This window comes from Macaca nemestrina (assembly GCF_043159975.1).
Source record: "Macaca nemestrina isolate mMacNem1 chromosome 14 unlocalized genomic scaffold, mMacNem.hap1 SUPER_14_unloc_3, whole genome shotgun sequence".
NCBI classification, from domain to species: Eukaryota; Metazoa; Chordata; class Mammalia; order Primates; family Cercopithecidae; genus Macaca; species Macaca nemestrina.
The window spans coordinates 11,644-35,607 of record NW_027257579.1 but is presented as its reverse complement, the minus strand read 5'-3'; the positions used below and the strand labels follow the sequence as shown (position 1 = coordinate 35,607).

At 47.8% G+C, this 23,964-nt stretch overlaps 1 pseudogene; it reads left to right on the top strand.

Moving 5' to 3' along the window:
* The first annotated feature begins 21,831 nt into the window (after nt 1-21,831).
* On the top strand, nt 21,832-22,779 carry LOC139361184 (protein FAM90A5-like; annotated as a pseudogene).
* The last annotated feature ends 1,185 nt before the right edge of the window (nt 22,780-23,964 follow it).

Genomic DNA, 23,964 nt, shown 5'->3' with positions numbered 1-23,964 from the left:
TGCTCTGTTGCCCAGGCTAGAGGGCAGTGGTGTGATCTCAGCTCACTGCAACATCTCCTTCCCAGGTTCAAGCTATTCTCCTGCCTCGGCCTCCCTGGTAGCTGGGATTACAGGCACCCACCACTATGCCCAGCTAATTTTTGTATTTTTAGTAGAGACGGGGTTTCACCACGTTGGCCAGACTGGTCTCAAACTCCTGACCTCAGGTGATCCACCCACCTCAGCCTCCCAAAGTGCTAGGATTACAGGCATGAGCCACCGCGCCCAGCCTGAAACTACATGTTCTTGTTGACTATAGTCATCCTATGTTATAGAACACTAGAACTTATTCCTATCCAGCTATAATTTTGTATCCTTTAACAAATTTCTCCCTATCTTCCTCTTCCCCCACCCTTCTCACCCTCTAGGATCCTCTGTCTACTTTCAACTTCAATGAGATCCACTCTTTTTTGTCTTCCACATAAGAGAACCTGTGCTGTGTAACTTCCTGTCCCTGGCTTATTTCATAATATCTTCCAGTTCCATCCACGTTGCTGAGAATAACAGGACTTCATCCCGTGTTATGGCTGAATAGTACTCCATTGTGTATAAACACCACATTTTCTCTATCCATCATCTGCTGTTGGACACCGAGGCTGATTCCATATCTTGGCTATGGTGAACAGTGCTGGAGGAAACATAGAGGTGCAGATGCCCCTCCGACACTGATTTCCTTTTCTTTGGGTATCTACACTGTAGTGGGACTGCTGGATCACACTGTAATTTCATTTGCAGTTTTCTGAGGAACCTCCATACTGTTTGCCATAGTGGGTGCTTTAGCTTACTCTTACCCTTTCTCTTTTTTCTCTTTGAGACAGTCTCACTGTGGCCCAGGCTGGAATACAGTGGTGCAATCTCGGCTTGCTTACTGTAGCATCCGCCTCCCGGGTTCCAGTGGTTCTCATGCCTCAGCCTCCTGAGTAGCTGGGATTACGGGCACCTGCCACTACACCTGGTGAAGTTTTGTATTTTTTAGTAGAGATGGGGTTTCACCACGTTGGCCAGGCTGGTCTTGAACTCCTGGGCTCAAGTGACCCACCCACCTCAGCCGCCCAACAGTGCTGGAATTACAGGTATGATCCACCGCTCCCAGCTAATTTTTGTGTTTTTAGTAGAGACGGGGTTTCACCATGTTGGCCAGGCTGGTTTCCAACTCCTGATATCAGGTGATCTGCCCGCCTCGGCCTCCCAAAGTGCTGGGATGTCAGCGTGTGCCCCACGCCCAGCCAGCTGCTCTAGTGTACACCCCCCTACAGTGTGTAAGAGCTCCTTTGTCTCCATATCCTCACCAGCACTTGTTACTTTTTGCCTTTTGATAATACTCCTCCTAACAGGTGAGATGATACCTCACTGCGGTTTTGATTTGCATTTCTCTGATTATAAGTGATGCTGAGCATTTTTTTCACATATTTTTTGGCCATTTGTATGTCTTCTTTAAAGAAATGTCTGTTCGATTGGGTGTGGTGACACAAACCTGTAAGCCCAGCACTTAAAACGCTAAGGCAGGAGGACAGCTTGAGCCTTGACCAGCCTGGGCAGCATAGCAAAACCCTAGCTCAAAAAAAAAAAAAAAAAAAAAAGGAAGAAGAAAAAAGAAATATCTGTGTCTGTTCAGCTATTTGACCTCCAAAAACTAAGAGCCCATTTTGGAATCTAACAACCTGCCTGATTCAGAGACAATCTGTGTTTGGTTCTACTCTGCTACTTCTTATGTGACTTTGGGAAGTTCCCTTAGCCACTTTGAATTCAATTTTCTCAACATTAGCCAGGAATAAGTAGCACCTGCCTCTGCTGGTTAATGCTGAGGACTGAAAGGAGAACCTCCACAACGCCACATGACAATGCCGCCTGGCGGAAGCCCCTCAATGCGGGGCTGGTAGGATCATCTGAAGCTAAGTACAACTTTCCTTTCCACTGTCCCAGGCTCACTCTGCATACGATTAGCAAGGAATAGAGAATAAAGGAAACAGAAATAATTGCTTAATTTTTAATAAGAAATTTTTAAAAAGTTGAGGTGGTGGAAAAATAGGAGGGAGAGGAGGGGAAGGAAAAGCAGTCGGTCACAAGTTTTAGTCCAGGGCTCATACCTGGCCTCCTCACTCAGGCAATCACTAGTCCCCACTCCCTGGGGAGGGGTACTTTCTCGGCTGGCTTCACCCACATGGAAGGCACTGCCACAGGTGTTCAGAAACCAGGAGCACCTTGAAATGGGCAATGTGCTCTGGGTAGGAGACCTACAATTTCCCCAAAGAAACCAGGGCATAAAAGTGACCCACATAGGAGGTACCAAGGCTGTAAATACTTGGTGGCAAAAACTGATGTCATACCTGCTGTACAGGAGACACACACCCAAATAAAACTTGCCAAAATAGCAGAGAAAAAAATACAGCAGACATCCAGTGCCATTCTGTTACAGAAATATTTATATCCCAAAGCCAGGGACCTCTCTGAAACACTGTGTTTATTTCCACGTTTCATGGAAGATGTTTGAGTGCGCTCACGTGTGTGTCAACAAACTTCCAGTCCCTACTCTAAACCCTGTGGCTCCTCAGCAAAACCCAAAAACAAATATCAGTTTTCCTTCCAAATGAGAAGTTTCTTGACTTAGCGAAACCAGCATCAAATCCACTTATTATGAGACAGCTGAATCCAGGCGAAGCCCTCTAGTCCCAGGATGACTCCCCTCCTGCAGGAGCGGGAAGGATGGCCATAGCACTGGCCTGCCAGACCACATCTCCAGGCAGTTCGAAACCATGGCTGCTCAGGTGAGCCATGATAAAAATCGAAACCAAGTATCTCTGAAAAGTGTACATGTCAAGAACCAGACCTCGGACCGGACTCAGCAGAAATGGATGTTGCAAGGTTTGTTCAGAGACCTCCTTTCCATGCCCCCTTTCCCCGGGACCTCCCTCCTTGCACTAGGGGCCCAGGGCCAATGGACCTCTCCCTTATCTCTAGCCCAGTGCATTTTCAGGAACAGCTCCCAGACTGTACCAGACCCTGAAATGTATTCACTGAATGCACTATTTCTTCAAATGATCATAAATCATCTGACTATAACAACAATTGTTTTAAAAGTGTTCTCTCTCTCTCTCTCTCGGGAATTCTGTCATGAGTTTGAGCAAGCAGCTTTGCTTCTCCTTACTGCAATTCTATCATTTGCAAAATGTTAACAATTACTGTGTTCACCCATAGCATTGTTGTAAAAAGCCTTAAGACCCACTTCATGTAGCCTGCCTGGAGCACAGACACTGTCACATGGTAAATGCCCACTGAAGGTGAGTTATCTGTAGCTATTATTACTCGCCACTCCAGCGAACGAAAGGAGTCGATCAGGTCTCATCGTATCACCATGAAAAGATGTCCATGTAGACTGTGCAGTGGGAGTAGGGGGACTCAGTGTTTATCAGGTACTATTTTGTTTTTTACAAAGTGTACATATATATTTGTAGGTACACTGGAAAAGATCTGGAAGGAAATACACCCAGTGTTAATAGTGACTACCCCAAAGACACATTCATCCAAACACAGAACAGAAAAACACTCACTATCTTTCTGCCTTCCATATCATTTGAACTATTTTAAATAAGCATCTATGGCTTTTGTAAAGTTTTTGAAAGGAATTTATTGCAATTTTTTCTGGAGAAACAAGCAGGAGCATGAAAAAGGTGGAAACAGAAGGTAAAATGGAATGGGACTTAATGGAATTGAGTCCAAGCCAGGCTCAGCAGGCACACGAACCACGCACCTCTCACTACAACTCAACACCAGCTCTCTCTTCTCTTGGTCCAATGGCCCAAGACTTAGAGATAAAATGTTTATTGTGATCACATCAATCACACCAAGGAGCTTGGAACCACCCTTTCAAACTCATCTGGTTCTGTGTACCTGCCCGGGGCTGTTAGTTTTTCTCCTGTGTCTTTGTTGGACTGTAATCCCCTAGTGGTGGAAATGCACCCTGACACTTAGCCATCATCCCCACAACACTCAGCACCGCATAGAGACCAGGGCAGTGATGTCCACTCGGACTGTGATTCCACTTATAAAGCAAAGGACCAGGGACCAGATGCGACTTTTCTTTGGTAACTCACCAGCTGTGGCTTGAACCAGAACAAAGCCAGGTCTCCTGATGCCCAGAAAAGAGCTAGTGCCTCTCCCACTAGAAACACGGTAAAAAAGTTTTGCGTGCTGTGAAAAGATGCACTACTGGAGAAGATGGGTGCAACTTCTCATGGAGGCATTCAGCCCAGATCACCAGGAAACAGAGCTGCCGGATGAGACACTGGGTCCACATCACCAGGAAACAGGGCTGCCGGATGAGACACTCGGTCCAGGTCATTAGGAAACAGGGCTACCCAGTGAGACACTCGGCCCAGGTCACCAGGAAACAGGGCTGCTGTAAGAGACACTCGGCCCAGGTCACCAGGAAACAGGGCTGCTGGATGAGACACTAAGCCCGTCCACTGGAAAGGAAATCTGGCTGGGCAGTGGAGGGAAATTCACACAGCCCAATGGCAGCAACAACATGAACAAAAAATACCTGCCTGGAAAGCCATAGCCTGGCTAGCAAATTCGAAACAGAGCCACAATCCTAGCAGCACACATCACTGCAACACAGGGCTTCAGTCAGTGTGAGCACACTTTAAGTAGAAATGTAAAATGTCCATGTTTTATGGAACAAGGGGGCTATTTGTGTGTGTGTGATGTCAAAGAAAACAGCTGAGAAGAAACTGTTGGCAAGGAAATAGAAATAGGCGCCCTTACACATTGACAGTGAGATAACGGTATGGCCCTAACAGAAGGGAATCCAGCAACACCCATCAACATTTAAAATTTGCAGAACCCTGGATCCCACAATTCCATTTCTAGCAATGCATCCTATGAACATATTCACGCAAATATGCAAGAATTATGTACAACTCAGCATTGATTAATCCAAACGGTTGGGAACAACCTAAATACTTACCGGTGGACAACCGTGTTTATCTTATGCCAACATCTGTGTTTTTAAAAACAAGACACACAGGCTGGGCACAGTGGCTCACTCGTGTAATCCCAGCACTTTGAGAGGCTGAGGCAGGTGGATCACTAGGCCAAGATATCCAGACCATCCTGGTCAACATGGTGAAACACCGTCTCTACTCAAAATACAAACATTATCTGGGCGTGGTGGAGCACACCTGTAGTCCCAGCTACTCAGGAGGTTGACGCAGGAGAATCGCTTGAAGCTGGGAGGCGGAGGTTGTAGAGAGCTGAGATCACGCCAGCCTGGTGACAGAGCAAGCCTCTGCCTTGGAAAAACAAACAAACAAAAACTGGCAAGAGTGGTCACAGAGCAGTGATGGGAGTAGGACTGCCTTTCACTCTCCAGGACCTTTTGAATGTCGCTCATATTACGTATTCAAAATATATGACTATAGCAAATATTTTCAAAGTAACTATGAAAAACTGGGAGAATAATAATATCTAACACACAGGACTGCTATATAATTAAAGGGTGAAAAACATTAAGCACTATCAGAGTTCAAAGGAAGAAGGATTAATTCTAGCTTGGATGTCACAGCGGGGATCATGTAAAGGAAGCGAGTATTTCAAGTCTTGAAGGATGGAGAAGATTTAAAGAGGCAGAAGTGTGGAGACGATGTCCCAGATGGAGGTAAGAACATAGGCGAAGGCGATGGCCCAGATGGAGATAAGAACATAGGCGAAGACGATGAAGAGATGAGAAGGTATAAATTCTAAGTGCAGCTCTCAGGCTGGGCTTCAGAATAGGGCTTAGGAAACAAGCTGGAGCGCAAGGCTCATGGCGGGAATGGAAACACTGAAACCCAAACTTGCATATCACGACCTGATCATGAGCCTTGAATGCCAAGCCAGGGAACCTGTCCTTGATCTTAACAATGAAAAATCACTTGGCCGGGTGTGGCGGCTCAAGCCTGTAATCCGGTGCTTTGAGAGGCTGAGGCGAGAGGACGGCTTCAGGCCAGGAGTTTGAAACCACTCTGGACAACACGGCAAGACTCTATCCTTACAAAAAATTTAAAAATTAGCTAGGCAGGATAGCACACCTGTAGTCCCAGCTACTCAGGAGGTTGAGGCGGGAGGATCACTTGAGCCCAGGAATTTAGGGTTACAGTGAGCTGTCATGGCACGCCTGCATTCCAGCCTGAGCAACAGAGCAAGGGCATGTCTCAAAAATCAAATAAAATGAAATAAAATCACTACAAGTTTGTATAGACATAAGGTATAAAATCATACCCTATATGATTTAATCCAGATATATAATATAAATTAGAGAGGGAGAAGAGAAATTAGGAAGCTATTATAAGAAAACGACACAACTAAGACACAAGCAAGGGCCCTGGACTCATGGCGCTATCTTTATATAAAGGAATGAACTACCACGTTTATTTTCATGGCATCACCAACTTAGATACAGGATACAGTATTCTGGAACCATCTCTGTATCAATCAAATCAGATGGCCATAATACCGTAGGCAAATACCATAAAAAACACCATAGGCTATGTGGTTTAAACATTAGTTTATTTCTCACAGCTCTGGAGGCTGGAAGTCCAAGATCAAAGTGTCGGCCAACTCAGTTCCTGGACAGGGACCTCTTCCTGGCTTGCAGACAGCCACCTTTCTTCTTGTTTCCTCACACCAGGGCAGTGGGAGCTCTCTGCTTTCTCCTCTATTTTTTTTTTTTTTTTTTTTTTTTTTTTTTTTTTTGAGACAGAGTCTTGCTCTGTCACCAGGCTAGAGTGCTGTGGCACAATCTCAGCTCACTGCAACCTCCGACCCTCTGGTTCAAGCAACTCTCTGCCTCAGCCTCCCGAGTAGCTGGGATTACAGGCAGGTGCCACCACACCCAACTAATTTTTGTATTTTTAGTGGAAACACGGTTTCAGGATGGTCTCAATCTCCTGACCTCGTGATCTGCCCACTTCGGCTTCCCAAAGTGCTGGGATTACAGGTGTGAGCCACCACACCTGGCCTGGTTTCTCTTCTTCTAAGGGCACTAATCCTGTCAGACCAGGGCCTATGCTCATGACCTCATCTAACCCTAATCACCTCCCAAAGGTCCTACCCCCTAATACCATCACACTGGCAGTTAGGGCTCCAGTACAAGAATCTGGGGGAGACATAAACATTCAGTTTATAACAATGTCTTTTCAATCCTGTTGAAAAAAACAACCAAATGAGTAGGCGACAAAGTACCTTATATGTAAACAAGTCGGGACTTTTCATATTTCTGCTAACACATTAAGGTCAATTTAAAATGTCTGATAACAAGAGTCAGAAGCAGAGATAAATGAAAGTTAGTTACTCTGCATTTTAGGCCCACATTGAGCTGTCTTTCAATGACATTGTGGTACAAGGAACACTGCTTTCTATTCCTGGTTTTGTCACCAAAAAAGCTGGAACATTTCCCTGTATTTCCATTTATCTTGAAAATCAGTGGGCTGACCTAGCAGACCTCCAAGGTCCCTTCCATTCACAAATTCCACAAATAACTCCCTACCAACAGATACTACACAAATAAACCACACTGACGAAGGGGAAAGCTAACACTAGCAAACAATGAGATGTCAAACAAGACAAGACGTATAGAGAAGTGGATCAACCACAAACTGGTGGACGATGAGCCGGCGGTGGATGAAAACACATTCCCTATCGATGGACAGACAGGCAAGGGCGCCGAGGTAGTATTGTTGAAGACTTCCTATTTTAAACCTTCAAGATAAATGGCCCAATTGTTTATATTCATTCTGATTAAATGTGAACGTGAAAACTTCCTCCAGGGGACACAGACATCTAAAAAGTTCCCAATGTATCCAATTTGTCATTTGATATTTTTACTGACAAGAAAAATGAGGGACTGAATATACAAACAGATCATGCCTGATCATATGTAGAAAGACAGAACTCAGACCACAACCTGTAGCTGCCCACCCAGGAAACCAATCTCCTATCTACAGTCAACAGCCAGGAGGCCAGCCAGGCTAGCACTTCAGACAGGAAGCCAGACTGCTCTCTCTCCACAACCCAGAAACTAAGAAACGACTCTGTCCTAGGTGGCCAGGACTTGACTCAAAACTAACAGCCACCCTAATTTTGGCCCCTGTTTCCAGTTAGGATCATTCAGAGAAAGCCAAATATGCCCCTAACCAATCACATAGGACACCCTGCTTCTGCACAGCCGCCTCCAGCCCTCACAACAGCCTCCACTGGGAGCTGTTCTTTTCCATCCTGAAGCTTCCCCACTCCTCATCTGCCACTCACTTGCATATCAGTCTGTGCCACACGCAAGTGATGGTGCCAACTCCCTTGCCACAGCAGTTCTGAGAAAGTCGCCTCTGCCTGTCTCATGTGGGCAGCCTTCCTTTATTTCCCCCAAAAAACAAGTCTTAAATGAGGGTCTTCTCTCTATATGGCCACGCTATACAATTCAGAAGCCCAGCATGGCAGATTCCAAGCCTGGAAAGACCATACACCCCTCAGGTCCTCTTTCCACAAAACACAGCTTCCTTAAGTTCTTCAGTCACTCCCACCAACCAGGGAAGGAACCACGTGTTATGGAAAGATCAAGGGCCTTGACGTCAAACTTCTGGGTTCATCAAGTACTTCATCTTTCCACTTAAGAAATTACATGGCCTCGGCCAGGCGTGGTGGCTCACACCTGTAATCCCAGCACTTGGGGAGGCTGAGTCGGGTGGTTCAACCGAGGTTGGGAGTTCAAGACCAGCCTAACCAACATGGAAAAACTCCATCCCTACTAAAAATACAAAATCAGCCTGGCATGGTGGTGCATGCCTGTCATCCCAGCTACTCGGGAGACTGAGGCAGGAGAACCACTTGAACCTGGGAAGTAGAGGTTGTGGTGAACCGAGATCACGCCATTGCACTCCAGCCTGGGCAAGAGCAAAACTGAGTCTCAAAAAAATAAAAATAAAAATAAAAATAAAAAATTGACGTGACCTTGAACAATTTTCTTAACTTCTTTAAGCCTCTATCTTCATCTTCAATAAAATAATTTTACCTCCAAGATTGCATTAAATGGAATCCCACAGGAAAAACAGCTGACAAATTTAGGGGCCCAACAGCTGTGCGCTCCTACTGTCGCCCCACTTTACTCCAAGAGAGAAGCGGAAGATGTCCAGAAAAAGCCTGTTGATCCCTACACCTCAGCATCCTGTGTTCACACAAGGCGCAGTGGCACCCAGACTTACCGGGGTCACCCAAATACAAGACATGTTTTGATTTTTCAACTTAGGTACACATGACTTCTAACGTTCACCATATATGATCCATAATTTAGAAGAGATTTTCCTACACTACCCCGTGGTTCTATTTTAGCAGACTTAGATGTGCCATAATAGCTCACTCTCTTAAGCCCTCTTCAGTATCAAAAACAAAACTTTAATCTGTAACACAGTTATCAGCAGTGAAAGTGGAAAAGGTACCTACGAGTCAAAATGACCCTCTGCCCCGCCCCACCCTACAAAAAGCTGTTCAGGAGGATTTGGGCTGCTTATGAGAATGCTGTCTGTATTCCCAGGGACAGACAAACGCCTACCCTGGTTAGAAGCTGCGCTGCTCAGCCTCCGGGCTAGAAAGCTCCCCACGCCCTCTACCCAAGGAGAAGAGAAGCAAATGGGGTGGCCAGGCTCCAGGATGTGGACTGTTTAGTGTGGTTTCTGCAGTCCAGGTCACCGCCATGGGTGAAGCTCTTCCTTCCTTCTTTTCCACCCAAGTGGCCAAGGTCCTACGGCTGCTGTGGGGCCTCTTCCCTATGAGTCAGCCTAGCCATTGTTCTTCTTTTTTTTTTTTGAGACGGAGTCTCACTCTGTCACCCAAGCTGGAGTGCAGTGGTGTAATCTTAGCTCACTGCCACCTCTACCAACCGTGTTCAAGCAATTCTCCTGCCTCAGCCTCCCAAGTACCTGCGATTACAGGCACCTGCCACCACGCCCAGCTAATTTTTATAATTTTAGTAGAGACGGAGTTTCAACTTGTTGGTCAGGCTGCTGTCGAACTCACGACCTCAGGTGATCCACCTGCCTCGGCCTCTCAAAGTACTGGGATTACAGGCATGAGCCACTGCATCTGGCCGAGTCAGCCCAGCCATCCTGACTTTTCCACGTCTACCTTCCAAGTAGCTAAATCAGAGATCTGGCCCTTGGAGCAGGCTTGAAGAATCCCTGTTTTTGGTCCTCAAGAGGTCCTACCAGGGTCTGCGACAATTCCAAGACTTGTGTTCTTAAAGAGGAAAGAAACCTCACAGACATGGCTCTCGCAGAGCTCAGGCGAGCCCGTATCGGAGGCAAGGCTTGGGAGACGGCCCTAAGGTTTGGGTGTGCCATCTATGATAACAGATAAGAGATCTGAAGCCAGCTGTCTGGGTTCAAACCTCAATTCCAACAGCACCGGCTGTGTGATGTTAGACGACGTCCCCAGCCTCTCTGTGGTTCAGTTTCCTCACTGTAAAAGGGCCACAATAATAGAGCTGCTCTAAAAATTAAGTGAATTGGTGCATATAAGGTATTCAGAACAATGCTTGGCACATGGGGGAGTTCAATAGACACGTATTGAACAGAGTAACTTAGCAATTAGTAAATATACTCATGCAGGCCAGGCGCGGTGGCTTATGCCTGTAATTCCAAAACTTTGCGAGGTTGAGGCGAGACGGTCACTTGAGCCCAGGAGTTTGAGACTAGCATGGGCAACACAGCAATATTCTATCTCTAAAACTGTGTGTAACATACATGTCTATATACACTCAAATGTTCACAGTGTATTTATAGTATACAAAATAGCTGGAATACAGAGTTAACTATTCACAATGGTTACTTCTAGAGAAGGCGGAATGCAAATTTCAGCTTTTTACCCCACATATATATTCTTGTATCATCTGAAATATTTAAGCAAATTGTATGTATAAATTTGCCCCGAAGCACATAGCAGAATAATGTAATTTTGACTCAAAAATCTTCAAATCATGATGGAATTGTCCTGTGAAAGTAAAGTTATAGAGATGAAAAACCTCCCTCCAGCCTAAATGCTCGTTCATATGACCTATATTACACAAACCAATGCAGACGCCCCAATCCTTTCCCCACTGTCATAAGAATTTTTCAGTGAACTGCATTCGCCTTTACAAACTAGATGATAGTTAGAGTTACCAGGCAAGAACGTGGATCCAGTTCTGCTTTTTCAAAGCCCAATGTTCCTCCCATAATAGCAATGCATTCTTCAACCGGTCAACTGCCCCCAACACCTGAGCTCTCTGTTGTACACAACTCAACGAGGCCTGGGAGAAAGCAGGTGCAAATTTCACTTACTCAGTAACAACACATCCCACCTGATTTCTCTGCTGGGCTAGTTCTCAAGTCATCTTTTTCTAAGCTTTCATTCGGCTCTACCACACGTACCTAGGCTGGGTAAAACACTTTACCAAGTTTTTTTTTTTCGAGATGGAGTTTCACTCGGTCGCCCACGCTGGAGTGCAGTAACGTCATCTCGGCTCAGAAGCCAGCGCCCGGGTCCATGCAGTCCCCTCCGCGGCAGACGCGGGGATCCGGGGAGCAGTGGGGACTGGCCCCCACCCGCAGGGCGACCGGGACCCCCGCGCAGGCCCACGCGGTATCGCAGCAGGCGCCAAGCCCCCGGTGCCACCCGAGGCCGAGACAAAGCCCAGGCGCAAGGACCTCGGATCCCGACTTCGGACCCTGCGGAATCCAACTCGGAGCCGCCACGCCCGGCGTAGAGAACCCCGCCCGGTCCGCAGACCCCGTCACCCGGTCTCACCTCAGGCCGCCGGCTCACAGCGCCCGCTCCTCGCCGCGGCGCCTGGGCCGACTGGAGCGCGGCTGAGCAGCCTACAGAGCGGAGGCAGCCTCAACAATGGAGTCCCGGGGCGGGGCCGCCGCCGCCGCTTCAGCGCGTGTTCCCCGCTCAGGATCCGGCTCGGAGCAAGGAGCTGCAGCTGGCGCGGGGCTGCGGCCGGGACACACACCCTGCAGGTGCACACGGCCCCGGCCGCCGCCCGCCACCCCGCCCCCAGCGGGCTCCTCTGGTGGGCCCTCCTGGGCTTTTTTACCTACTGGCTTGTGAGACCCGGTTGGCCAAACTTGGTGTCCTATTTTTATTTTGGCCTTTTTCTTAGTGTGTGTTTTCTGTAACTACTGCTGTGTAGATCTTCTATATGAGTTTTAGGTAGAGAATCTTGCCCACCCAGAGGTTCCGCACCCCAGAGAGCCACCACTTCGACCCCCCAGGCTGGTCCTGCCTGTGCTCCGCTTGATGTGAATGTTGAGTGTGATGGATCCACATGGCTGCTCGATCCTGCATCTCCTTCCTTCTTGTTGCCGAGGCCAGTTCTGTTCTTTCTTTCTCCACCTGAACTGCACTTGAAGCCAAGGTGAAGGATGAGAAGTGGTTGCTAAGAAGGACCCTCCTGCAGTGAATCCGCTGTGAGGAGGCTGTGCTGGCCCAGCCTGTCATTTCCTTCTCTAAGTTCATTCCAGAGGTCGGCCAGGGACAGCCTGTCCCTGCCTGCTCTTGTGGCCCGTGAATCAAGAATGGATTTTACATTTCCAAAAGGTTGAACAAATAAAAAACTAATACTTCATGACACTGAGAAGCTTCTATGTCCATAAGTAAAGTTTGATGGGGGGTGCAGTCATGTCCATCTCTTCACAGGCCACCTGCAGAAGGCTGCTGTCGTGCATCCATGGCAGAGTTGCATCCTTGAGGCAAAGATCCGTTGGCAAAGCTGAAAATACTGACTCCTGGCTCTTTAGGGAAACAGTTTCCAGTCCCTGGTTTAAGGGCTGTGTGGCAGAACCCCAGGATCTTGGTCAGCTTGTTCCTTACTCAGCGCCTGCTGTGGCCTTCGTTAGTATGTCTGCAAAGTTTGTGTGCTATGGTGCCTCTCATGGGGCGTTGAGCTCTGTCGTGCTAGATTTCAGGGTATCTGACTCATGGTCATCTGTCTCACCAACAGAGACCCTGTGGCCAGAGTCAAACTAGCAGGAACAGTTGGTCTTTGACAGCAGGGATACCTTCGAGCTGAGCTGCCACCCACCCTGAGGTAGTCCCATGACACCCACTGTCTCAGTCAAGGTTGGGGCAGAACTGGTGTCCTGAAGTGCCCTGCGATGTGGATCATAATAGCCAGGGGGGAGAGGGGGTTGTTATTACTCCCCATATCGCGGGGAGTGTCTCACCCCCTGCGATGTGGATCGTAATAGCCAATTACTCCCCCCTGCAATGTGTGTCTATTATTAGCAGTGTCTTTTGTTCAGGATATTAGGAGCAATTTCCCATGTTGTGTGTAAACAGCCTGCGATCGGAGAACGAATACCATCCTCTGCAGCTCCAGATATTAGGAACCATATAACACAATGGGTGTACACTTTTTGGGACATTTGGGTTAATTTCATCCTGTGTTTCCCTGAATATTCGGAGAAATATCACAGGGTGGCTGTACACCCACTACTCTCTTGGCAGGAACATCATACTTTACCTACTGGAAATTAGGAGCAATATCACAGACTGGGTGCCAAGCCACTGTCATATTAGAAGTAATATCATGCTTTCCCCCACAAGTTACAGGAACAATATCACAGGGGGGTGTGTACCTTCTCCAGTAGTGGGAGTAGTATCATCATCTCTTCCTTTAGATGACAAGAACAATATCACAGGGTGGGTGTACAATCCGTGTGTTTTTGGAAGCAATGTCATTCTCTCTTCTTCTAGGTTTTATGACTCATATCACAGGTGGGACGTACACCCCTTGTTATATTGGATGGAATCTCATCCTCTTTCCACATGTATCTTTAGAACAATATCCCATGGGGGCTGTCCATCCCTTCAATATTGGTACTAATACCATCTTCTCCTTTCCTGGATATAAGAAACAATATCACAGGAGGGGTGTACACCCCTTGCAATATTGGTAGTAATGTCACCTATCCCCTGTGGTTATTAAGGACAAAATCCCAGGGTGGCTGTACGGTTCCTACTTTATTGGGAGTAATATCATCCCCTCACCCCCTGGATAAGAGGAACCATATCACTGAAGACGTGTCCACCCCCTTCGATATTGTCAGCCATGTCATCTTCTTCCCGCCTGGATATTAGAAATGATACCCTGGGGTTGGGGGCGGTGTACACCCACTGCAATATCGAAAGTAAAATCAGCCTCTTTCCCGCTGGATATTAGGAACTACATCACAGGTGTGTGTGCACCTTCTGGGATATTGGGAGTACTATCAGCCTCCATGCCGCTGCGTATTAGGAGCAATATACAGGGGACAGGATGGTTACACCCCCTGCGATATTGAGAGCAATATTCTTCTCTTTCCCCTGTACGTTAGGAACTACATCACAGGGGTCTGTACACCGTCAGAGATACTGGGATTCATGTTATCCTCTCCCCCACTGAACGTCAAAAACAGTATCACAGAAGGTTGTACACCCACTGCGATATGGCCAGTAACATCATCGTCTCTATCTTTGGATACTAGGAACAACATCTAAGAGGGTGTGTACACTCCCCTGCAATATTGGGCATAATGTTATCCTCTCTTCCCCTGGATATTAGAAACGATATCCCTGGTGGACAGAGGTGGAGTACATTAAGAACAATATCACTGGGTGAATGTACACCCCCTGTGATATTGGGTGTAGTGTCATCCTCTCTTGCCTAGGATATTAAAAACAATTACACAGGAGGGGTGTACAGCCACAGCCCCTGTGTTATTGGGAGTAATTACATCTTCTCCCCCTCTCGATATAAGGAACAATATCCCAAGGTGGATGTACATCCCCTGCGATATTGGGTGTAATGTCATCGTCTCCCAAAGTGGATATTGAACATAGTGTCACAGGGGGTTATACATCTTCTTCGATATTGGGAGTAATATCATCCTCTCCCCTCAGGATCGTAGGCAAAATATCGAAGGGGTTTTACAACTCGTGCGATATGGGCAGTAATATCATCCTCTCCCCACCTAGATGTTAGGAACTATATTACAGGCGGTAGTACACTTCTTGTGATATTGGGAGTCATATCAACCTCTCCCACTCAGGATATAAGGAACAAAATGACCGAAGGGATGGACACCCACTGTGATAGTTTCAATAATGTCATCCTCTACCCCCTGACTATTAGAAATAATATCATAGAGGGATGTACACTTTCTTCGATATTGGGAGTAATATCATCCTCTCCCCGTCGGATATCAGGAACAAGTCTGTTAATTATTAATATTAATAAATATAATAAAAATTGATAGCAATCATCAATATTAATAATCACAATAAAGATAGTATAAATTAATACTGGTAAAAAATGTTAACGATTAGTATAACAATTAATCATAATATCACTATTAATAAAATAATGATATCAGCAATTAATCAATACTAAGTGATGTTGGTAATAAAATAATTATTAATATTAAGAACTAATAATATTGTTAAATGACATTAATATTACTAATTATTTTCAAGAGTACATAATCATATATTTAAAATAATTATCCATAGCTAATAATGGTATCCTAATAATTGTGTCATTGATAATTATTAAAATCGACCATAGATGTTTAACAATTAATCATATTATTACTCCTAATGCCACAGGGGGTGTACACCTACCTGTGATGTTGTTCCTAATATCCAGGGACGGAGAGCATGATTTTAGTTTTAATATCGCAGCAGGTGTGCACTCACCCTGTGCAGTGATGCTAATATCTAGGGGGTAGAGTATGACATGACTCCCAACATAGCAATGAATGGACAGCCACCCAGTGATATTGCTCCTAATATTCACGGAAGAAGCGTATAATATCTCTCCCAATATCGCAGGGAGGGTACAACTCATCTGTGATATGGTTCCTAGTATCCAGAGGGGGAGAGGATGATAATAATTCCAGTATCGCAGGCTGTGTTCACCTGCCCTGTGATATTGTTATTTATATCATAGAAGGGAGAGGATGATATTACTCCCCGTAGAGCAGGAGGCATACACCCAGTCTGGGATATTGTTCCTAATATCCATGGGGGTGAGAGGCTAATGTTACTTCCAATATGACAGGGGGTATACACCCACCCTGTGATACTCTTCTTAATATTCCTAGGCCGAGAGGTTGATATTACTCCCAGTATCACAGACACTGTACATCCCCGTGTGATATTCCTCCTGATATCTGGAACACGAGAAGATGGTTTTAATCCCCATATTGAAGGAGGTGAACACCCACTCTGTGATATCTTTCCTAATATGCAGGGGGAGAGAGGATAATATTATTCCCAATATTGCAGAAGATGTACACATGCCCCCGTGATATTATCCTTAATAATCCAAGGCACAGAAGATAATGTTACTCCCAATATCGCAGAAAATGTACACCCCCACAGTGATGTTGTTTCCATGATCCAGGAGGGAAGAGGATGATATTACTTTCAATATCGCAGGGTGTGTACACGCCCCCGGTGATACTGTTCCCAATTTCCACCCAAGAGAGGATGATACTACTCCGAATATCGCAGGGATTAAAAACACGGGGGTGTACAGTGTCTGTGATACTAGGAGTAATATCAACCTCTCGGCCTTGGAATATAAAGAATATCACAGGGTGGATGTACACCCCCTGCCACATTGGGAGTAATATCCTCTCCCTTCCAAGATATTAATAACAATGTCACAGGGCCGGTGAACACAGCCTACAACACTGGAATTATTATCATCCTCTCCTCCTCTGGATATTAGAAATCATAACACAGAAGACCTGTACCCTCCCTGTGATATTGGGACTAATATCATACTCATCTTCCGTGAATATAAGGAGCCATATTACCGGCTGGCTGTCTATTCATTGCTATGTTGGGAGTCATGTCATACTCTACTACACTGGATATTAGGATTTGTGTCACAGGGTGAGTGTGCACTTATTGCAATATTAAAACTAAAACCATGCTCTCCCTCCCTGGATATTAGGAATGACATCACAGGTAGGTGTACACACCCTGTGGTATTAGGAGTAATAATATGATTAATTATTAAACACTAATGACCAATTTTAATAATTATCGATGACATTATTAATCTGGGAAGTAAACTCCCAGATTTGGGACGTACTTCAGAGGTAGAATATTCATCCCGTCTTCTTTCCAGATGCCTGAGCGCAGGGCCTTTCCATGCTTCTCCCCCGATCCTAAGAGTAGCTGAGGTCGAGACTCACTGAAAGTTCTAGGTAAAGATATCCCACCATGCACAGGCTATCTCCGTTCTCTGACCTGGGAACAACTCTGACCAGGATTCCACATCTAGGAGGCCTGGGAACTGAGTGGGATTTTCTGAGCAACGCCAAATGGCTGCTCCCTTTCCGCCGCCGTTGAGGGTCGTTACCCTGGTTATCCAGATCACCTAGAAACTATCAGTATCCAGAATCAACAAGATCAACTCTCTGCTCCTCTGACAGCCGAAGGAGCATGACCAAAATGAACCAAAGAGCATGGCAGGAAACGATGTGACCGGAAAGCTCAGAGAACAGCCACAGGGGGATGTAAGCAGGCGTTCCCACCTGTATCATGAATAATTAATGAAGCACAAATCCAGGGGAAATCGAGTTTCAGCAGGTGCAACTCATCCAACAGGAGATCGCCAGAGGGCCAACAACATTCAGCAACTGAGAGTCAGGTGTAGTGTCAAGTGGGACGCGACTGGTTCCAAAGCTCTAGAAGACCATGGAGTCACTTGGACCAAGTGAGAAAATGCCCCCAGTGTGCTGGTTCACCATTCCGACTCCTGCCTGTCTCTTCCCATCCAGGGAACTTGGACCCTAACTCGTGCAGGTGCAGATGACGAAGCACAGAATGAGGGGACTTGGCACCCAAGTTCCCCGACAAGAGAGTTCCACAGAAAGTCCGCTGGATCTTCGAAAATCCAGAGAAATGGCAACGGGACCCAAGGAAATAGAGCCCCACCGGTGTCCTGGAGACTCTTCAGGCATAATGCCTGGAGCCGCAGGATGAGCTGAAAAAGGAGCCAGGCACCGAAGGACAAAGCGGTGTTGACTTTCTTCATCTGGGTTTCCCAGTGCAGTCCAATTCACGGTGGTTTCCAAGGGCCTCCTGGAGGAGAAAACACGTGAGGGTGTGGTCAGGGTTTTCTGCTGACGCACTTACTGTGGGGAAGAAGAAGCTCTGAAGATGGATAATGACCGAGATTGCATGTCAAGGTGTACCTTCTTGATGACACTGAGGCCTACGTTGAAATAGACTGAATATGGTCCAATTACACTGTGTCTATTTTAGCACCTTGTTTAAAAAAAAAAAAAAAAAAAGATGTAAAACCAGACAGGGGTACTTGCACCAGTGCTACATACCTGACGGGAAACATCTATTCTTCAAAGCTTGCAGCTGTACAGGTAGGTTTTAGAATGTCTGTCCATAGTGAACATCGTCTTAGAGTGGGCTGGGCAAATAGACCTTTCCAGGTCATGTAATTGGATTAAGTTGATTAGGTTAGGGTCCGTTTCGCGTCAGGGGTCCAGAGGCAGTATAAAAGGCAACCTGGAAAGCAAAGGTCCCTCTCTGCCCATTCCTCCGGCTTCCTGAAGGCTGCACCGCTTCCAGCAGGGCTGCTCCAGCACCTGCCCATCTGAGCGCCAGCGCACCTGTCCATCTGAGCGCCAGCCGAGGAAAGAAAGTAGACGTGTAATTTCAGGTTAGTTTCCCTGAACGACTGGTTGTTCCACATAATCCCTGAGGGGTTGGGGGAAAAGAGACAAAGGAGAGTGAAAGAAACAGATCACACTGGGGCTCGCTGATGCGGTAGGATGTGTTCTCCTTACCCGTAATTCTTGGAACAGAAAGCGAGAAAACATTTCCATCTCCGTGCCTGGGATAAGAGTCAGATGGAAATGCAAAAAGAAATTTATTCCAGCATGCTGAATTGGTGGGTAAATGGAAAAAGAACTTTGGAAAAGGGGTGGTTTGCCCTTTAGCCATGTAAGAAATTCATACGCCACTTGTTTAGCGTTTGTTTAGATGAATTCGTATGGCGTGTGTAAAATACCAGAAAAATAAATAAAGAGGGGCTGGAGCTAAAGCCAAAAAGACAGAGCAGGAAAGACCATCACCTGCTAGTGTGGTAGAGAGGGAGATAACTTCTCTCGATGAATTCGTGTTTGGAAGTTGCCTAATGAAACGGCAAGAGTAGCGATTTGAGTTCTGATAGGAAGCATCCCTTATCCCTGACTTCAAGCAGACCTGCCAAGGGGTGACATCGGCCATGCCCTGTAGCTTCTATTCTTTTGTCCCTCAGGGGAGAGAGAATCATTGTGTCTTCTACTGGAGTGAATGGTGATAGACCTAAGTCCAGTCTTCAGAATCAGTTGTTTGGTTGGGATTGAAATCTCAACTCCAACTCCACATACCTAGGCCGTGGGCCATGTGGCAGGCGAAGTTTACTCTTGGACCAGGTAGTCACGGCAGAGGAACACACAATATCTGAGGATGCACACACCACATTGTGATCCACAGATTTGACCGACGGGTGGTGAGGTCTCCTCATGACCACACCGTCATGGAATTAGCTGAGGGTTTCTTGTGGGTGTGTGAATATCCAATGTGCCTAACCATCGCTTTGTGTGTGTTTGTGTGTGATTCAGGTAGCCCAACCATCAACCCCTGAAAAAGGCGGCCATAAAACGCCCAGGAGACGAAGAAGATGGCACGTCGTGACCCCAAAAGTGGGGCAAACAGACTCGTGAGAGCCCAGACCCTCCAGAAGCAGCAGAGGGCCCCAGTTGGGCCAAGGGCTCCCCCACCCGATGAAGAAGATCCCAGGGTGTGTCTAGCCTTGGAATCTTTTGGGTATCGAGGGGGGAGGAGGGGGCGAGTGTCACACGGTCCTCAGAGACTGGGTTGGATTCCAAAGAGTTCTGCCAGCACCACCCGGGTTGCTTTTCCCATCCAAGGCGGGCCTGGCTTGGGACCTCCTCCCCGGCCCGACAGGTCCCTGGAGAGACTCTTGGGAGCAACCTCCCTTTCCACTCAGAATCCTGTGTAGCCAGGTTGGGCTGTGTTGTGGACATCGGGTTCACGATCGTCCCCGCTAGAACCCTGAGTCCTTCCTTTGAGAGTTCCTCCGTCACATGGGCTTTGGGAGGCAACATCGTAACCGAACCCTCCCGCCACTTAAGGGCCCCCATGCCGGTGTCCCCGCTTTGGAATCCTCACTCAGTTCTGAATTCACAATCCGTCTCAATGTTGACATTGGATCACTGCCTGTGGCTTCAGCTCATTCACTGGCATCACTTCCTTTCCACCCACAGGTCAAGTGCAAAAACTGCGGGGCCTTTGGCCACACGGCCAGAAGTACCAGGTGCCCCATGAAGTGCTGGAACGGAGCCCTGGTTCCCCAGACCTTTGGGAGAAAGGAAGGGAAGGAAAACCGGAAACCATGGAAGCCCCAGGTTCGAAGGAACCCTGGGCCCTTGAACAAGGAAAAGGGAGAGAAGGAAGAGAGACCGAGGTGAGCAGTGGGAGGGGTTTTCACCACCCTTAGGGTACTGCCACCTAAGGACACAGTGTCTCTGCACCCGCACACCGTGTGCCTTTCCGTCTCTGGGACAGGGAAGGAACGCTGCAGAGAAACAGACCAGAGCTCCGTGTCCTCCCGGGTTCCCCATCCGGGAGCTCCTTTGGCTCTGGGAGATTCAGGGACGGTGGAGAGGCGGGGGCGCTTCGTGCAGGTTCCCCATGACAGGGGGAAAAACAACGGAATCCAAATGACAGTCCTTACTTGGGAAGCCTAGAGGGCCACCAGCAGGATGGGAAGGTTGGCACATGAGGGAAGGTGCAGAGGCGGAAAGGGCGCAAAAGTTCCATTTATGTATCACAAAACACAGAACGGGACTGGGCCCCAGACAGGGTTCTCCCTGTCTTCTGGGGAGAACCAGGGGGCAGGGCCTGAACTTTTTCTCTTCTGCAGGCAACAAGACCCGCAGAGGAAGGCTCTCCTCCAGATCTTTTCCGGGACACCTCCGGAGAAGCTGCCGCCAAATCGAAAAGAATCCATGGAATCTTGTGATTATCTGAGGGTGAGGGTCACCCTGGGCCCCTGGTCTTTTTCTCCTCTAGGTCACCCTGGTTGATTTCCTTTCAGGTTCCCGTGTGTGTGAGGGGATCGGGGAACCCTTCTTCCTGCCTTCTTGGGGTCAGGGACTCCACGATCCTTCCAGGTCCATTTGATTCCAGATGAAGGCATCTGAAGATGCCGTATTTCCTGTTGCTTTCTCTCTGTGCAATAATGGCAAGCCTGCCAACAACGTCTTCCTAGCGGCGTGAGGAAATTAGTCCCTCGGGGGCCCCAAACATGGAGGCAGCTCACCCCAGGAACATGCATGTTTTCAGAAAAGACGTCCTGGGAACCCTTGAGCCACCGACCTGCCTTCAGAAGGGCATTAGTCCGTCCCACTTCATGGAAGGCTGAGTGGAGGCGCTTTGATCCAGTGAATGCCCAAGACACAGTCTTTAGAAAAATGGTATTCTCAGATCATAGCTCGAGAGTGCATTTTTCATGGGTCTTGCCCCGATCAGCACTCACCTTGAGGATCTGTCCCTACTTCCAAGGACCGCCTGTCCTTACCATATTAAGAATTTCCTGCTGTGTACACCTTGTCTTTGGATGTGGTTGATTTCCATGTTGGCTCGATGCCGAGGAACTTCTAACGTGTGTGGTCTCCTTTCTTTCAGGTTGCAAGCAGGCCAATGCCGGTCCAAGCAACTAATAAGAGGCCACGCGTGGACCGTGCCTTCACTGATGGCTCAGCTACGAAAATGTCTGACACGGTATCCATCTTGGCTTCACTGTCTCCCCTCAGAAAAGCCAGTCTGAGCTCCTCGTCAAGTCTCCGACCAAAGGAACGACAGACAGGGGCTGTGGCCGACATCCCTCAGCCTGGAGTCAGGCAGCAGGGCCCGGAGCCTCTCGTCGTGAGGAAGCCGACACACAGCAGGCCTCAGGGTGGCTGTCGAGAAGTTCCCCAGGCTGCCTCCAAGCCCCACGGCCTGATCCGGGTCATCAGCCCCCAGGCACAAGACAAACGTCCTGCGGTGACCTCACAGCCCTGCCCACCAGCCGACACACACAGCTTGGGCCTCGGCTCCAATCTCAGTTTCAGGCCAGGAGCTAAGAGACCTGCCCAGGCTCCGACTTAGGCTTGCCTGAACTTCCCCAAGAAACCGAGAATGGGTCCCTTCCAGATGCCCGAAAATGCCATCCAGGGAGGTGAGCTGGGGGCCTCGGAGACTCTCCAACCTCCGCCAGCTGCAACCGAACTCAGACCAAGTCCGTCTCCCCAGATGAGCAGGAGGACACCCGCCCAGGTGCCCAGCAGCAACCGGCAGCCTCCGCACAGCAGACCTTGCCTGCCTACTGCCCAGGCCTGCACCACGTCCCATCACCCAGCAGCCAGCCACGATGGGGCCCAGCCTCTCAGAATGCTCTTCCGGAGACTGGAAAATGGACGGTGGAGCTCCAGCCTCCTGACAGCTCCCTTGTTTCCCTCTCCTGAGAAGCCGGGAGCCTTCCCCGCTCACAGCCGTCATGTCTCAGAGAAGTCTGAGGCTCCCTGTGTTCCTGTCCCCCTGAGTGTCCTCTATGAGGACCTTCAGGTTTCCTCCTCCTCAGAGGACAGTGATTCTGACCTGGAGTGAGACTACAGGTGGCCAGGGCTCCATTGCATCCAGCTCCCGTGATTTGGAGGGGTCTGTGGGACTGAGGAGCACAGAGCAGAGAGCAGACTGTGTGTGGTGACTCCCAAGCTCCCCAGCTGTGGTGCTTCTGGGGATGTTGAAGCCCAGGCCAGGCAGGGACCACATGCAGAGACTCTGCCTCATCGAATTCTGGTGAGGGACATTGTAGTTCACAGGGCGCTCCGGAAACCCGCCACCAGAAGCTTCTGTGCCAATGATTCCTTGCCTCAGAAACTGGGTGACGGTGACGCGTGGGAGTCAGACTTCCGCTGTGATGTCAGTAGGAAACTGGGGAATGACTGTGCATTTGCTCTCTAGATGACTGAATCAGGGAACAGTTAGGGAACCCTGAGAGATGCAGGCCTTCAGCTGTGCCCCGCCCTGACAGCAGTGTTTTGGACGCTGTGAAGCGTTCTGCACAAAGCGTTCTTGGGGTGTTTCCTCAGCCTCGAAAATTGGGCTCTGGAATGCCATTGGAAATAGGTGTGTTTAATTTGTTTTGAAGTGAATAAAATTCTCAAAAAGATGACGTACTGTCTTTTGACTTTCATTCCGTGTTTGTGTGTAACTGATTTTCCAAGGGCTTGAAAATTTCTTGACTTGTCAGCAATCCAAGTCATTTTGTCTCCGAAACAGAGTTGATTGAGGGGACCGCAGGTCTTCGCAGGACCTGTGACTTCTTAAGCATCCACAGGGGCAAGAGAACCTCAGCCCCACTCTACCAACACGCACCTAGTCAAATTCCGCCAAGTGAATCTCACGCACACTAACACGTGAGGAGTGTTGCTTACACCACGAGTCCCCATTTGACTCACGGCGATGCCACATGTGGGGTTTCACACGTATGTGTTGCACCGCAGTCCATTTCACAGTGGTAGAATAAATGTATTGGTTTTTTGTCGGTTTGTTGGAGGCAAAAGCCTGTGATGTTGTTGGTTTTTGGTGGGAGAGTTTCACTTTCGAAAAGAAAATACTCTGAAAATGGAGGTTGTCCTAGATTGTATTTCAAGGTGAGTCTACTTGATGCCAGTGAAGCATATTTTGGCATATAATACATATGGTTATATTATATTTTGTCTATATTACCTCATTTTAAAAAACTATTTTGTGAAAAATGTCAGAGTTAGATATATCAATGTTCAATTT